At 35.4% G+C, this 17,251-nt stretch overlaps 1 protein-coding gene across 1 annotated transcript in view; it reads left to right on the forward strand.

Annotated features, from left to right (window-relative positions):
- atp10a (ATPase phospholipid transporting 10A) overlaps window positions 1–17,251 on the forward strand; it is a 116,155-nt gene that overhangs the window by 14,673 nt on the left and 84,231 nt on the right. The gene's annotated exons all lie outside the window — the stretch shown is intronic.

Below are 17,251 nucleotides of genomic sequence, written 5' to 3' on the forward strand. Positions count from 1 at the left end.
CCTCAGGTAGTCTATGATGTAGGCAAGTTATTCAGTAGGACATTAAAGAAGATAGTGTGGAACTTTTTAACATTACAGGGTTTCGTTTCTCTTACAAAATGACAAGTGCGAAATAGGCATGGGCAGATTTGGACTATGTTAACCTTGAATAGAAATATCACGGTTTTCTGGTATTGTGATTACTACTCTAAAATATGTTCTTTTTAAGTAAAAAAAAAAAAGAAGCTATAACTGGGTTCTGGGTAAAAAGCTAAAGCCCCCCCCCCCCCCCCCCCCCCCTTTAAACACTATATATTTTTTTTTGAAAAATGTATAGAGCAATTCCAGCATTAGTGATGCGACATTTGCAGTAAAATCTCAAAACATAAATTGACAGATAAAGTATATGTTAACATTATATTGAAACATTCCTTTATATTTTTTAAAACAACTAGCCACAGAGTTGTGGGAGCAGAAAAATATCAACCTGTATAATGTTTTTATATTTTAAATAAGAGAAATAAACATGCATTATGGATGTGACAAAAATTCAGCAATTTACAGTAGACAACATACTTTGTGGAAATTCTGCAAATTAAACTGCACAACCTAAAAGAAACAATGCTAATCAAAAGGAAAAGAGTCGGCTCTTTATAGAACAAACATGATTGCTTGTATTTGATTTTACATTTTTGCATTTATGAGGAAAAAGTGTCGTCATGGATGTGACATCTCTCCGTTATGGATGTGACTGATTTGACTTTGGTAAATCAAATATAATGGTTTTAAAACACTGACAGAGACATTTTTGCTTATTTTTAAAGAACTGTAAAATACCAGCACACACAAAAAGAAACGCAGCAATGGTTTTGCTATTTAAAAAAGAAAGAAAAGAAATTCGTGGCAAGGTTGACATTTGTATTGAATTGCTCTTGAAGCAGTAAACATGTCAGGCTAAATAATTCAAATAAATCATCAAATTCTGCTGTCTTCATTAAGCACATGTTTCAAAAGCACAGATTTCTTTACAATGTAAAATGCCAATTTTAAATTAAATTTTTAAAATGGCAATTTAAAATGTAATTTTCACTTGTGAAAGTTCAAACACTGAGGAGCAAATCCATTGATGCACAGCTCCACAAGTCCCAATTCAAGCAAGCTAGTAGTGAGGAAAAAAAATGACTGTCAACAATGTTGTACTTAAATAATCATTGGCTGCTAATGTGGTTTTCCTTTTTAGAACTTCCAAAGAATACTTTAATGAAATTATATTTGGAAGTGAAAGTCCAACTGTGCGAATATAAAACCAGCTTTACCTCTATATTAAAACATGCATTTCAGCTAGTTTCAATGGTATAAATATCATTTAGTTTTATTCGATGTACTAAAAAAGCAAACTCATTTAAAACAAAAATAGCAAACAGACTCAAATGTCTAAATGATACTCAAACAAAACTGTGAGTGCTTATTCATTTGTTTGTTTAGTTAATTTAGGGAAGGATCTCCCTCCAAACTTCAAAAACTGGAGTGAATGGAGTTCAACTCCTTTCTCATTGCTGAAATTATTTGGCAAACATATTACCCCTGGTTGTGAAAGCGGGTCAGATAATCTAACCCTGTAGATTAGTATGGTTTTTGATCAGTTTAGTCATGTTCAGAGAGAGAGTGCCGTTTTAATTCAGTTTTTCGTCCTTGATTATGAACACAGTGTTCTAACAACGTGAACTTGCTGGAACAAACTATTCACTTGAGCTGCAGGTCCTTTAGCAGATAAAACCTGTCAGGAAATTTCACTTTGTACAGAATTGAAGGACATTGTCAATGAAGAATCTGCCTTGTTTGGAGATCTGTCTGTCTCTCATCTGAGCTTTTGAGGGCTTCCACTTGTTTATTTTGTAGAGTCAGAGAGTCAGCCTGGAGACTGTATTTCTTGATGAAAAGCGGCTCTGTCAGCCATCTTAAGGCCATGTATCAACTCTGTCAAAAGCCACAGTGTTTCTCAGACTCCGCAATCTGAGCTTGTGCTGTATCAGTGTGGCTCTCAAGGCTGAGCTTGATTGAATTTTCTCAAGCAAATGACTCTGTTTTGAAAACTGTTCCTGTTGCAAACAAAGCAACACTGAATTACAGCAGATTGAATTCACTCTGTGATGTAATCACAGCTGAACTTGATTCGACCTTTATGATTGGAAAGTTTGTCATGGAAACTCGTGCTTGAATCACTAACTAATGGATGGACTGTAGAGGACTCATCTCTATTTAGTTCTAATGATGAATGAAATGGTTAAAAATATTTGAGCCTGGAATTTATATAATGGCTTTTCTTACCTCTTCTCTAAAGGCAGAACTCTGACAGGGTGTTTTTTGCATCCGATTCTGAACAATGTTTTCCGTGTGTGTGGTATCCAGGCAGTATACTCTAACTGCAAACATCTGTCGCAAGTGTCTTGTTGTTGCCTAATGTTATTTAATCACTTTGTGCTATAGGATAGATTTTACATATGTTCTGTTAATAAAAAACAGCTTGTTGGTTGTTGAACACTTACATTTGTGTGAAAGTAATTAGTAAATATTATTGCATTTTGAATCACATTATTGCAAAATGATCTAAAAGTGGGTAAAGTTACAAAGGATTGAGGATATTGCGGATATTGCGGTCTTTCATCATGTTGCCTCATCCATGAATTAGATGTTTGATTGCACATACTTTTCGAAACAGATGAAATATTAGAGATGTCATTTATTTTGTGTTAAAAAAATTTCAAGCTTTGAAATTTAAGTCGATTTATTTTTCATTGTGTTTAGCCTGTCAACTGCTATATGTTCTGAGGTTTGTAATATTATACAATTATATAATTTCTTGTATATAAGAAATAATATTATTTCTTGATTATTTTTCTTTTTCTCTTTTGTTCAGCAAAGCTGCATTTGTTTGATCTTAAAATGTTATGTTGAAGCATTACCATGTGAAAGAATTGATTTCTATTTTCCTGAATTATCTGTTACTTTTAAGCATCATAACTTTTGTCTTTAGTATCTTAAATGATATTTCAGAAATAATTTTAATATGCATATTTGGTGCTTAAAGGTAGAGGTCTGCATTCCGACCAGATTTCTTGTGGCGCGGGAATAAATTTCCGAATAAAGCGCGGGTGCGGTCGATAAATGGGGTAATTTTAGATGGGAGCGGGTGGTCTAAGAATATCGCTGCCGACTCCCGAGCGAGTGAGCACGCGTATGTATGTGTGTAAATGGGCGCAGTGGGTAGAAAATGAGGCGGGTCAGGCAGCGGGACAACAAGCGCTGAATATAAGCGGGAATGGTCGTGTTCGGACTAAAACCTGGCGCAAGCGGGATTCAAAATTTAGTCCTGTGCAGATCTCTACGAAAGGGGCCGTTCACCCAAAAATTTTAATTTACTCACCCTCATGTGGTTTCAAACTTTTATGAGTTTCCTTTTTCTTTTGAACACAAAAGAAGTAGCTTATTATTTGTGTTCAGCATAAAAAAGAAAATTAGTCAGGTTTGTAACAAGTGAAGAGAGGGTAAGGGTGCACTCACACTAGGCTATCCGAACAATTCCCAGGCATGTTTCCTGGTTTGTTTGTCAAGTGTGAGTGCTCCGAGTTGGGCCCAGGCATGGTTCAGTTGGCTGGCTCTGGCCTGGTAGGAAGACTTTTAAGGGACTGCTTCATATGGATCTATTAATCATTCTTACTGTTCAATGAACGCGAAATGTCATGGTTTTTTAAAGATGCAAACCCTTTGCTGCACGTCAGCTGGCACATTCAACTAACCTCCTAAATGCTGCACGAGGACTTTCATGATTTATGAGCGTCAAAAGTTGTCGATCTGTTATGCAAAATATCTGACTGCATGTCATTGCATCCCAAATGACTAAAATGATACAAAACATGTCAACTGTACCTAGTGTGAGTGCGCCCTAAAGGATGACAGTGTGTTAATTTTGGGAGAACTACCCCTTTAAGAAACATTTGCATCAGCATTTATTTGAAGTAGAAGTCTTTTGTAATACTACTTTACTGCAATATTTGATAATTGCAATGTATTCTGTCTAAATTTCTTTAGAAAAAACATAAAAGTACAGCATTTTCTTCAGTATTAGTCTTTGCTGTGAGATTTATGCCATAGAAATCATATAGTCACTGTATCAATTTTGTTTTTGAGTGCACACACACACTAACCACAGAGTTCAGACATGCATACTTGTGAAGTAAATGAAATGAAGATGCAAACACCTGTATTTTCTTTGGGTATTAATTCTGCTTTCATTATCATATGTTTTATCATTATCATTATCTTTTTCTTTTTTTTTCCTTAGTCTGTTCCAGGGTTGTCACGATACTAGAATTCAGTACCAATTGATATTGTAATTTTAAAAACATCCATTTCCTGCATACATTTGAGCGCTGTTGAGCATGTTCTTAAACACCGCTACAGGGACACTGCACTGTATTCAGGGATCATGATTCATCAGCTGATTGCTCGTATGTCACCTTTTAGACAAACCAGCTGATCGATGTGACCTTAAAATGCTTCAATGTCCCTGTATTTGTGGTTACACTCCGTAAAGAGCGGTGAGTTTGGTAAACTGATGATCTTCACAACCAATCACAGTCATTTCTGTTGAGCAAGTGAACACAATGGCAAATCAGCCGTGTTTAAGAACACACTCAACAGCGCTCAAATGTTCGCGGGAAATGGCTGTTTTTTAAAACGTCAGTACCAATTGGTATGACATTCCAGTATCGTGACAACCCTAGTCTGATCACAAGTGGGTGGCACTAAATACAGGCATCTGAAATTTTTAACCACTTTTAACCACTTCCAGATGTAGATCACATTAGATTGGATTGCTTTTGTAGTTTAAACACTCGTATGGTTCAGTGAACTCTAGCAGCACCAAAAGACCACATACTTCCCACTTACTGACCTAACATATATTTGTTGTGGGACGTGTTGTGAGTAAAACAAATCACGTTTCCATTATGATTCAATAATCCAATAGTGGTTGCCCACTTATTTGTGTAACAGTGTTTTGATAGAGCCTTCATTTGACACCTGTTTTCAAAACTTGATTCACTTCATTTTGATCACTACTGTAGATGTCAATCTTTGTATAATTTGTTGTCCTTAGTACTTCAGTGTTAATTAGAATATTGGGAACACAGAAATACCAATGATGTGTGGTAGGGGTGGGTGGTATAACCAAACTTCTTTTTCTAGTTCTATTTAAACTGTATATTTCACAATATAGTAATTTAAGTATTCAAGAAAATTAATCTATGTAAATAAAAAATGCTTCAGAAATGAAACTGACTTCACTTTTTTTATTATTATATTTGGGCCTTGTTCAATATAGTTGTAAAGAGTCGGGGACAATGGAGGTAAGGATCCACATGCAGCATTATGAAACAGAATCGTCAGGCAGGCAATGGTCAAAACGAACAAACAGAAGCCTTCAGAAAACCTAAAACAACAGAAAACATTAAACACAGCAAGGCTTAGCTAGAAGAATGCTTTGATATGTTCACTTACAGCTTACAAGACTCAGCAAACAGTGGGGAAATTAGAGGTGTCTTTATAGTCCAGGTAATCATTGAGTATGATTTTCAGCTGTGTGTGTGAGTGAGTGTCTGGATTATTGTCAGCAGTAGCTGGTGTTGATTTGGCGCACAGCAACATGGCAGTTGTAGTTCATGAGTTGGCAGATGTGTAGTTCTCCAGTGATCTGCATAGGCTAGATCGCTGGTGATTGTGACAATGGTAGGGTGGCATATTGTTTTTTTGCAGATGTTTTTCAAACTCCTTTTGGCTGAGCTGATTGCTGATTCCCACATCTTTTCTATTTGTGTGTTTATTTAGAAGTGTTAATTTACAGAATTTGAGAATTTGATTTCCCCGTACCTTCTCTCAATAAATTAAAATCAGACTTGTGATTTTTATGACCATAACTGATGCTTTGTTACTAGAACATACTTTTTAAAATACATTTTTATTCATGTAACGCAGCAGCTCCTGGATCAAATTCCTCATGGGGCAGGCGCTCGGACTCAGCAGGCAGATGCTTGGGAGTGATACTGTAAAGAAAAAGATTATTAGACCAGATACTGACTGAATTAAGAATTGAATGATTGATGTCACTGTCAATAGGTCAGTCCTTTTTTATATATATTCTGACCAGTTTATCTAACAAGACTAAGCAAATTATGACATGTCTGTGCCATGTTATTTGTGTGTTTTACTTTCATTTTCTGAAAAACTGTTAATCAGCAGAGGCTGTAGCCTACACAACTGACTGTTTAACTTACTGAGGGATATTGACCTTATTCTGCAATGCAGAAGTGCGCTCGTTTGTGTTAAAACTTCCATCTTGGCTGTCTAAGGGACAAATTACTAAGAATAATAAACGACAGAAAATGGTCAAACTACTCGCTCTACAAACAAGTGTGTTCATGACTATACATAAAAAGTAGATGAATATAATATATAAGATCAGTTTGCAATATCAATGAGCTGTTTTTCACCTTTAAAAATCAACGGAAGTGAATGAGACTGGAAGTTTTGAGGCAAAAAGATTCCAATGGCTGCACCTGCTCGTACATAAAAAATAAGGGCAATATTGTACACTGAGTTGTTCTGTACTCGCATTTGCAGTATCAAGTCGGCAATCCAAAAAGTTCACCTCTGATCGCTGACCTAATCTGTCCATTCAGTGCTTCTCTCAGGCTTGTGTACAAGGGGTGGGACAAAAAAAAAAAAAAAAAAATATATATATATATATATATATATATATATGTATATATATATATATATATATGTGTGACGTGGTGGTGCAGTAGGTAGTGCTGTCACCTCATAGCTAAAAGGTTGCTGGTTCGAGCCTCAGCTGGGTTAGTTGGCATTTCTGTGAGGAGTTTGCATGTTCTCCCAGCGTTCGTGTGGGATTCCTCTGGGTGCTCCGGTTTCCCCCACAGTCCAATGACATATGGTACAGGTGAATTGGGAAGGCTAAATTGTCTGTAGTGTATCAGTGTGAATGAGTGAGTATGGATGTTTCCCAGAGATGGGTTGCAGCTGGAAGGGCATCCGCTGCGTAAAACATATGCTGGATAAGTTGGCGGTTCATTCCGCTGTGGCGACCCCAGATTAATAAAGGGACTAAGCCGAAAAGAAAATGAATGAATGAATATATTCATATTTGTTTATTTAGCCATAACACAAATTGGGAAAGCCTTGTAGAGTATTATATGAAAACTTTGGCTGAAAATATTAGAATGTTGAATATTAATATTAGATTATTAAAATGACTAAATAACTTGTTACAATAAACATTGTTTCCCTTTTTAAATAGTAAATCTTAAGTTTACAGAAGACTAGTAAGTATTTTTTTTGTTCAATGTATTTTGCACAAAATTGAGATGTTTTAATCACAAACTGCTCTTTGTTCATTTGCTTCAAGTTTGTTTGACATCTCTGCTTTTGTACATTGTTGCAAATCTATAAAATAAATGTGCTGTTAAAAAAAGAAATATATTGAATAACTTTTGATGCATCTTTGCTTGTAGTATATCGATATATAGATTATAATATTGAATCGCAAATTATACACAGAATAAAAACATTATGGTTGACAATTTTTTCAGAGATTTACAATATTTTGCCCAGCCCTACTATGGAGCCAGATCAGTCTGAAAAATAACAACACAATTCACATTTACAAAATCCAATTAGTAAGTTCAAATCACAATTCAAAAATGCACAAATCCAATTCGTGATTTCAAAACACAATTCAAAATGGTCAAATCCAATTCATAAATTCAAAACACAATTCAAAAATGGTCAAATCCAATTCATAAATTCAAAACACAATTCAAAAATGGTCAAATCCACTTCATAAATTCAAAACACAATTCAAAAATGGTCAAATCCAATTCATAAATTCAAAACACGATTCAAAAGTGGTCAAATCCAATTCATAAATTCAAAACACGATTCAAAAATGCACAAATCCAATTCATAAATTCAATACACGATTCAAAAATGCACAAGTTGTCTCAAAAAAAACCTCAAGAATTGTGTTGATTCAGCTCATTTTAAGTAAGTAGTAAGAACAAGCAGCAAAAAAATTGTTTTTTTTGTGTACATGACAATCGCTGACTGGGTTAGCAGCAATAAAAATGCATATTAGAATATCTGTAATTATTCTTGTCAGAGGTTTAATAGGCTTATATGCAAATCACAGTCATTTTAGGAATAAGATGGTGTGGGCGTTTGAGTCAAACTGAAAGTGTAGCTGTTTCATCTTTATACCGCAAGGAATGCCAAGTTCGACAGAATTTGATCCCTGATAGCTCATTATAATAAGTTCAGGCTCAAGGTTTTAACTCTTCTCTCTGAAGGCCCTGACATTTTACTGTAGAATGAGACACAAAGAAGGCCATTTAATCAGCTGGACTGAATGAATCCTGCAATGTTGGAAAAAAACTTTCTGTATGTGGTAGGTTAGGAATTGTATTGTACAATAAGTAAGTCTAACATTGTGTGTGAGTGTGTCTGGGTGTGTACAAAAACCTCCACCTCTGCCCTTAGACATATTTATGAAGTGCAGAGGATACAGGCACTGTCTGTGACTTTGTTTTGAGTTGCTGTTGGGTTTTTGACATGTTTATGTTCATATTTTCACCATCTTAAATATAAATTAGAGGTTTGCCTGCTAAGCCATTTTTCTTTTTCTTTTTTTTTTGCTGATCTGCTGTACATGTATTTTATTCTGAGGGTCATCCTGTTCAAACAGACTGGGCTATTTTGGGGGCACCTACACAAATGGAGATCCTGTTTAGCTTCAGGGTAAACATAACTTGGAGACATATCAATGATTTGTTAATGTTGCAGGGTCTCTAAGGTGTCCGCATTCAAGGCAGATGCTCATGTTTGACGACAGGAGAACAAGCTTCTGTAAGGTCAGCATATACACTATATGCAGACCGTGATGTTTACATTTTTCTCCAGAAGCTGAATTTTGGAGTGTGTAAAGAACTTCAGGTGCACGGAAATTTGCTAAAGATTTGTGTTTTTATTTTAGAATGTGAGTTAAAGAGATATGTTTAAATTAATTTTTTATTTTATTTATGGTGGCTCTGTGGTTTGCATTGTCACCTCACAGCAAGAAGGTTGCGGGTTCGAGTCCCAGCTGAGCCAGTCGGAATTTCTTTGTGGAGTTCCATGTTTGTTGCTGTGGTTTCCTGCGTAAAACATATGCTGGAATAGTTGGTGGTTCATTCCACTGTGGCGAACCTTAATAAATAAGGAACTAAACTGAAGGGAAATGAATGAATGAATGAATGAATGAATGAGTAAATTTTAATGAAAGAAGCTGTATTTAAAAAAAATTAAAAATCATATTTATTCAAATCCTTTTCAAATGGTTTTCTGTTGTTGTTGTTGTTGTTGTTTACAAAAGTTGCTTGTTTGGTTTTTTGCATTAGAATTATTTTCATGTAAACACAAATTGTAACTTGATATGTTGTTTGCTATATCATTTACATAGTGAAAATGTATAAAACCTTATTAAAAAAAAACAACTCTTAAAAAACTATCACAGGGTTCAATGCTAAGGACGCTGGCCCTGGGCCATCGGGTAGTCCTTATTGTTGAGCCCTGAATCGCAAACTTGTGATCATAATTGGATGTGTTGTGTATATATATTGTATTACATGTGTTCTTTCGAAGTTTATATTTAATTTTTATAACACCTTTATTTAGCAAATAATTTGAATTAGGGATGCAGGATATTGAATCAATCTGACATTGCAATATTTAGTTTTTCTGCGATTTTATATTTTGAGATATGAATTGAATTTCATCAGATGGCTTGCATAGCTGTATTTTTAGATTCATTAGGGAGTTTTTGTAAGGAAGTAGATCCTGCAATAAATATCATAAACAACTACAAACATAGATAAACACTATAGAGCAATGATAAAAGTGAAATAAACAGTGCTGTGTGGTTTTCTGAGGAGTCAAACAGTATTCAAGTGCAGAGATTGAATAATCAAATGTAAAATAACATTGCCTAGTTGTTAGTGTATAAACAATTAAATAAAATGTATCTTTATTCTACTTAAAATGTCATAATTTCTTATTTTAATCCCTCCTTAAACATGCGAATAATAAACTTTAGCTCCATTGTTGTTAAACTCTATAGTGACTCCACAAATTTTATGTGTACTGAACTGTGGCTTTTGGACCTGGTCAGCTATAATCCCAGCTCAACATTGCACATTATGCGATGTTACTTTTGCAGATGCACACATTTCGATTATCGATTTTGTTTCTATTTCATGAAGTTTGGAACATAATAAACTTGATTAATAAATTCCTATATGATAATATAGAATTACCTTTTTAGTATTGTTCATTTCAGAGAGAATTATTTTAGCAGTGGGTTACCTTGCACCAGAGGTTTAAATAACATGAATCATCATCAGAGTAAGCTTTTAAAAAATATTGGCCAATCTATTCATGCATGCATGATCTAAAATGCAGTGATTTTTGTTTCTACTCACTAGCAACTAGCAATTAGCAAATCTTTTGATTCAGGAAAATTGCTAAAAAACCTTCATAACCTGCCTCTCTGGTAGTTTGACAAAGCCTATTGTGTGTTTGAGAGCGCTTTCAAGTGTAACTCGTAAAATAATGCGAGTAATTTTTCAAGAGAGACAGAGGGATCAGAAAAACAATAGAAATGTCTAGAAAGAGAGTGCGTCCCCTCCTTTCCTGTGTTGGACGGGCAGCAGCGGGATCAAAAGACTTTCTATTGTGTTTCTTGCTGCTCTTTTCAAATGCTTACAACAAAAACATCACACTGTTTTTATGAAAATCTGTTTACACCGTGACATGGTTTCCTGGGGGATTTTGATGTCAACGCTTGTTTTTTTTTTCAGCGAGAGTTGAGAAAAGACAGGAGGCAGGCATTCATGGAATTTTGAGCTTTTGCAGGGCGAGATAGTAATTCTCTGCTTTGGTTCACTTCAGATACTTTGAAATCTGTCATGCAGTTCTGAATGTTTAGCTTTATCATAGTAGGCCTTTGTTGTTGATTAAAGTTTTTTTTTTTCATCGTTATTAATGGTCCCGTGAAGTGCTTTGAAACATGCATTTTATTTTTCGATGTTTGACATAAAGACATAGTTTAGCTCCTCCCCTTTAAAAAAACAGCCAATAGTATTTTGTTTTTATATCAACTTTGTCAAGTGAGTGGTTCAGCGCATCAAATGAGAAGTGTCTTAAAGGGGGCGGGGAATCTCTGATACTAGAGAGCATTTCATTGGTCAAGATTTGATGAGAAACTGTATGAGATGACGTGAATAAAATCATTGATCCATTTAGGCAGAAGTGATAAAGTGCAAGCTTTGGATGTTTATGTCAGTTTTCTATTTTCTAAATGTGACTTTCGCCACTGTTTTGGAGCACAATAGATATCCTTAAAGGTCCTCTATTATGGGTTTTTAAAAATTAGCTTGCATGCAGTGTGTATCACAGCACTAAGTGAATGACATCCAGCTGAGGTTTAAATCTGAAAGTGCACCATGTTTAAAACTATTGATTCTTTAACCAAATAGTCGACTCTGAGTCAAATAAATGAGTCGTATTGTTCGTATCTTTTGCTTGAACGTGACAACGTCGATACCGTACATCACCAAATATGAATGGTCTGTTCCAGTAAAAACGTGAATGCACCTTTCCCTTCAGACATTCTAATCTCTTCAGATTATATATTGTACTGTATCTCTCTGGTTAAACTTTCATTGGTCTATTCACATATTGTGTCCAAAACCACATTGACAATGCGGCTCGTGTTTCTTCCTTTACCGATTTAAATGCTTTTCTGAACTCTCATTTGTGTTTGCTGCCGTTTATGGTTGCTATAGCCACCATCAGCTGTTTCTCACACGCGCGGTCAATTTTCAAAATAGTTCAACTTTGCCACTGTGTGGATTAATACTGATTGTATGTCGTTGTTACTTGGGGTTAGGTTTAAAAGTGTAGTAATATGCTCGTGTTTAGCTGCGTTGCTTTATTGCATTCCTGCACTGAGCTCTCGCATACTCTCTACTTCATAGTTGTTTACACATGTTGTGCTTTTATTAAGATTGATAAACTTTATTAAATGATAGGGACTTGCACTGTCACTAAATATTTGTCTTTAAAATTAATAATTTTTATTTTTAAGTACTAAATATTTCATTCTGAAGAACTTCTGGAAAAAGTGTTTGTTGCACTTTCCACAAAAATATTAGGCAGCACAGGTGTTTGATTTCAACATTCGTAATATTAATAAATATTAGCTTGGTTGATGTTTTAAATATTTGTGAAAGATCATGACATATGATGTAAAGACTGCAGTAATGGCTGCTAAAAATTAAGTTTTTAGCATCACCGAAATAAACTTTTGAAATGTATGAAAATAAAAAACAAATTTTGCATCTCTGAAGTGTGCTTCACACAGGTGAATGGGCATGATAAACCACCTGTAGAAACACTCTTTTTCTAAAAAAAAATAAATAAATAAATAAACAAACAAATAAATAAAAAACACCCCCCTTCTTCCTAACTCTAGCACTTAATTTTACTTAAGTACAAACAGTTCCTTTTGCATAAATAGCATTTTGTGTGTGTTGCCTTTTCTTGTTGAATCACTGAATGTCTCCTCAACTGTAAGTCGCTTTGGAAATAAGCATCTGCTAAATTGCTTGATGTAAATGTGAAAATGAAAATGTAATACTTTAAATTTCAGTAATATAACTATTGATTTTGTTGTTGTTGTTGTTGTATTTACTGTAGTTTCAATCTTGTTGAAAAAAACATTGTATCAGGGTTTTAAGGGTAAATCAAAAGCCCAGTCTTTCAAATGTTGTATTTTTATGTTGTTGAACTGTTTATTAGTTAGGTTAGTTCATTTTATTGTCCCCATAGGGAAATTTCATTTGCAGCATACATTCACGGAGACATCTGACATTTCACAGTTGGCATTTATATAAATAAATAATTTTAAAAAACGATAGAACTGTGGAACCCCTACTCTAAAAAATTATACTGGCCATCAACTGCTACTGAGAGAGGGGGAATTTAAAAACTTTATTGCTTGAGGTATAAATGATACTTTGTGATGTTTGTGCAGTTTTGCACATGATTGTGGCCTAAAATCAATAAATATGAGATAAATAATGAGATAATAATTATCGTTAAAATATTGCAGTTTGCAACATTTCAGCAACCTTAATTTTCCTTTTTTTTCTTCCATCTTCTCTTTCATGCTCAGTTTTTCCATGCACACTTTCCGTCTGTGGCTTGAAGGCTTGATTTGGGTGGTCTGTTTATTTGTTTTCTTCATTTTGATACTTAATCTTCAACTTTTAGCTGTTGTTGGCCCTTACAGGACAGTTTAGATCAGCAGGAGTTTCATAGTTGACTATCAACCACAACCTGATCTCACTTTCAGGGAACAACCTTTGCATTCTATTGACCGATACACCCAGAAAAGCCTTTATTCTGCTGAGCTGCTTGTTTGCTCTCGGAAGTCTTGTTGGTGGACCGTTTCCACATTGTGTTGCCTGAGGAAATGACCTTAAAGTTCATTTCCAGTGGCCTTTTCTCTGTAGACCAGTGCCTGAATCTGTCCGTTCCCAAATCTACACCGTTCTTGCAATATGTCATTATATAATCTTCATAATCATTGTGTGCTGCTCTACACTCTAATAATGCGGTGTTTGTTGTTGCTCAAACCAGCTTTTGGGACTATTGGATATTCAGAAAAATATTAATTATTAAGAAATAGCATAGACATCAGCCAGTCATTTACTTTATTTTGTTATTTTTATTATCTTAGTTAGAGGGGTTCTACATTATGAGCTCAACCTTTTGACGTGAAATAAAAACAATGACTGGCCCCTGGTGGGGGTTTGTTGTTGTGACACATGACTGCACTCCGCATAGAGCCTGACATTTAAATTTAGAGCACTTGGTGATTATCTTCCAGTGAGGTTATGCCAAGAAAATTGCTTAAGGAAACACACCCAGTCTGCATATTACTTTTGTGCATCATTTGTATGGTGAATTATTTACAAACACTTTTTATGGACGCGCACTATTACTATTGATTGACTTGTGAGTACAGGATGGTATTAAAGATATGGATCATTGATATTTATTGAAACCGTTTATTTAGATAACCATTATTGATTGTTGAGATGCCTCATATTGATTTCAGTGGGAAGGTGGGGGAATGAAGGAGGTATTTTATTAGAATCCATGCTAACTGGAAATGGTGTCTGTTGATTGATTACTGTTTATGATGGATGTATTTCCAGGGTGTCTATACCTGTAGTTGTATATATTGAAGATGGTGTATTGTTTTGTGTGCAATTTTGAACCAAAAGTGTAATCATTTCTGCTGCCCATGCAGGAACAAAAACACCATATTACAAGCAATTTTTGCTTTAGAAAATTTGAGTAATATTTGAAGTTACTTTTTTATTGTAAAATACCGTATTTTTGGTTAAATAAATGCAACCTTGGTGAGCATTAAATAAAAAAAAAATAAAAACGTGCGCACCCTGTTATTGCATTATTTTTACTTTAACCTTAAAGTATTAAATTATCAAATAGTTTGATAAAAATTATAATAATGTGCAATATATTACTTGCTTGCTGTATTTCTAATGCACTTTAAAGGCTGGGTTCACTGTTGCACAAAGCGATTGTTAACTTGTTTTTTTGTTTTAGTTTTACAAATTTAAGTGGGTTGAGAGTAAAACATAAGTTGTTAAAGGAAAAAATCTCTAGAATCGTGTTTCAGCTAATTGTAAACTTGTTTGAACAAGCAACACATTTTTGTATTATTTGTGGTATATAATGGCTGTAGTGAGCAGAAAAGAAATATTATTTTCTGAAAGATTTTATTTTTACATAATTAAAAAAATGTTGTATTCATTTGTGTCCAAAATCAGATCTTGGTTCCATGTTAACATGCTTATCTCAGATGTGAGAGACGCTCTTTCTGAAAGAGCAGGATATCAGAGTTCCTCCTCAGGGATGTATGTGCTGTAATTGCCTATAGATGTTGATTCTAAACTTTTCATAGCAAAAGAGTCACACTTGAAAGCTTTTGTTTTCTGCAACTTCATGTCAAGTGTAGTAAAAGAGTTTTCATTCATGCCTTTTCATTAAATTTTTATAAATCAATCATATAAACCAGACACAGGCACAACATAAATAGCCTGAAACTTAATTACAGCTCTTAATAGAAATGAATATCCATATATTTGTAATGTATAACTTGTATGCAAAAGGAGAATTTCACAGTACAGGAGAAAAGATATGTTCACTTTCACTTTCATTGTAACTTTAAAACTAAATAGCCGCGTTTCCACTATCGCGCCTAAAGCAAGCGAGCCAGGGCGAGCCAAGGCCAGTCGCGTTTCCACTATCACTTCCGGGGCGTAATCAGGCCAAAGCGGGGCTTCCTTAGGGCCAGCGTCCGGCCTTTTTCGGCCCACCGAATACCTTGGGCCAAGGAGGGCCAACTGGGGCTTCGGGGCGGGGTTACGTACAAAGGCGGAGTTTTCCTGTCTGGTAAAGAGGAGACAAGATGCTTTCTTCCCTTACATTTGTTTTGCTATCGCGCTTGATCAACTCACTAAGAAGAAGAAAAAATGGATAGCAGACAGTACTGGTCAGTTGAGAACACCAGGGCTCTTCTGAACATTTAGGCCGAGAAAAATGTTCAGAGGCAAATAGACGGCGTTTGCAGAAATGAGGACGTTATCAAGTACATCGAAAACAGTACAAACACTACAAACACACCACAAACACCACAAACAGTAAAAAAGCAATCGCTTCGGTGTTCTCCATCTTCCAGCTCTCGTAGTGATGCCAGGTTGTGTTTGTGGTTATAATTTGAGTTTTTTGTTCGCGCTGAAGTGGGCGGGTTGTGTGACGGGTTGTGTGACGTTTGATTCGGGGGACGTTCTGGGGGCGGTGTTTACGTGACGCGCTGCGAGCAACTAGCCCGACAGTGGAAACGCGACATGATTTCGGCCTCATTTCTCAACCTCCCTGGCTATTGGCCCGGCCTGGCCCGATTAAAGCCCTGGCTCGCACTGGCCCGATAGTGGAAATGCGGCTAATGTGTATTGTGTAAGGCCTGTTAACTTCTGGTATTAAGATGAACATTTTCATCAATCCAATCATAATTGAACAATGCAAATCAGGTTAAAAAGGACTCAAAAATGTTCTGTTTTTCCGCTTTTGACCACTTCTTGAGGTAGTCTGGAAACCAATTAGATCGGATCGCTTTCATACTGTCAATGCTCAAGTGGTTGCATGCATTCCAACAGCTACAAAGACTACATACTCTGCCTCTACTCAACTAACACATAAGCATTATGACCAAAATTATAACAATTAAAATCATTGTTGATATCTATTCACCTGCATTCCTGCTGGCCTTTGCTACATGTGTTTGTACATTTCAGCACTCAAGCTTCGCATTGAGCTCTTTTGTGAAAGTTGTGTTGAGCCATAAAATCTGAACACGTAGTCATGAGAGACTTGTTTTAATGCATGCTATTTAAAAGCATGTAAACAATAATGTGTATTGTGATCATTTATGGTCAGTTAATTAAGAATGTAAAAGGATAGGTCACCCAAAAATGAAAATGGACCCACCCTCAATTGGTTTCAAACCTTTTACTGTTTTAAATGTTTTGAAGAATGATGAAAACTAATAGCTATTGACATGGTGGGGGGAAAAAACTATGAAAGTCAGTGACTATCCAACATTATACAAAATGGCTTCTTTTGTGCTAAATAGAAGAAAGAAACTTGAGTGAAAGTTGACTAAATGATGAAATTTTAGTGAAACTACCCCTACAAAATCAGGTTACCAAGATGTTGCCTTAAACTAAATTGGTGAGTTGTGTAAACTCAATTTTCTCTATCTTTCTCTTTCTGAGTGTTGATCTTTGACTCATTCTCCCAGATACAAATGTTTACAACTCTCTCTTTCAGATTCCTAACTTCTAAAGCTCTACAGTGACCGGAATTAGTCACAAAACAAGACTATGACTTGCACTATCAATGTAACATCCTCATGACCACCCCAGACTGTTTCTGCTTCCTCTCATGTTTATGTACTTGCAGCTGGATGCTGGCCGACTCTACTGACCTTCAAATTTGTGGGCCTGTA

This window comes from Danio aesculapii, chromosome 6, assembly GCF_903798145.1.
Source record: "Danio aesculapii chromosome 6, fDanAes4.1, whole genome shotgun sequence".
Lineage (NCBI taxonomy): Eukaryota > Metazoa > Chordata > Actinopteri > Cypriniformes > Danionidae > Danio > Danio aesculapii.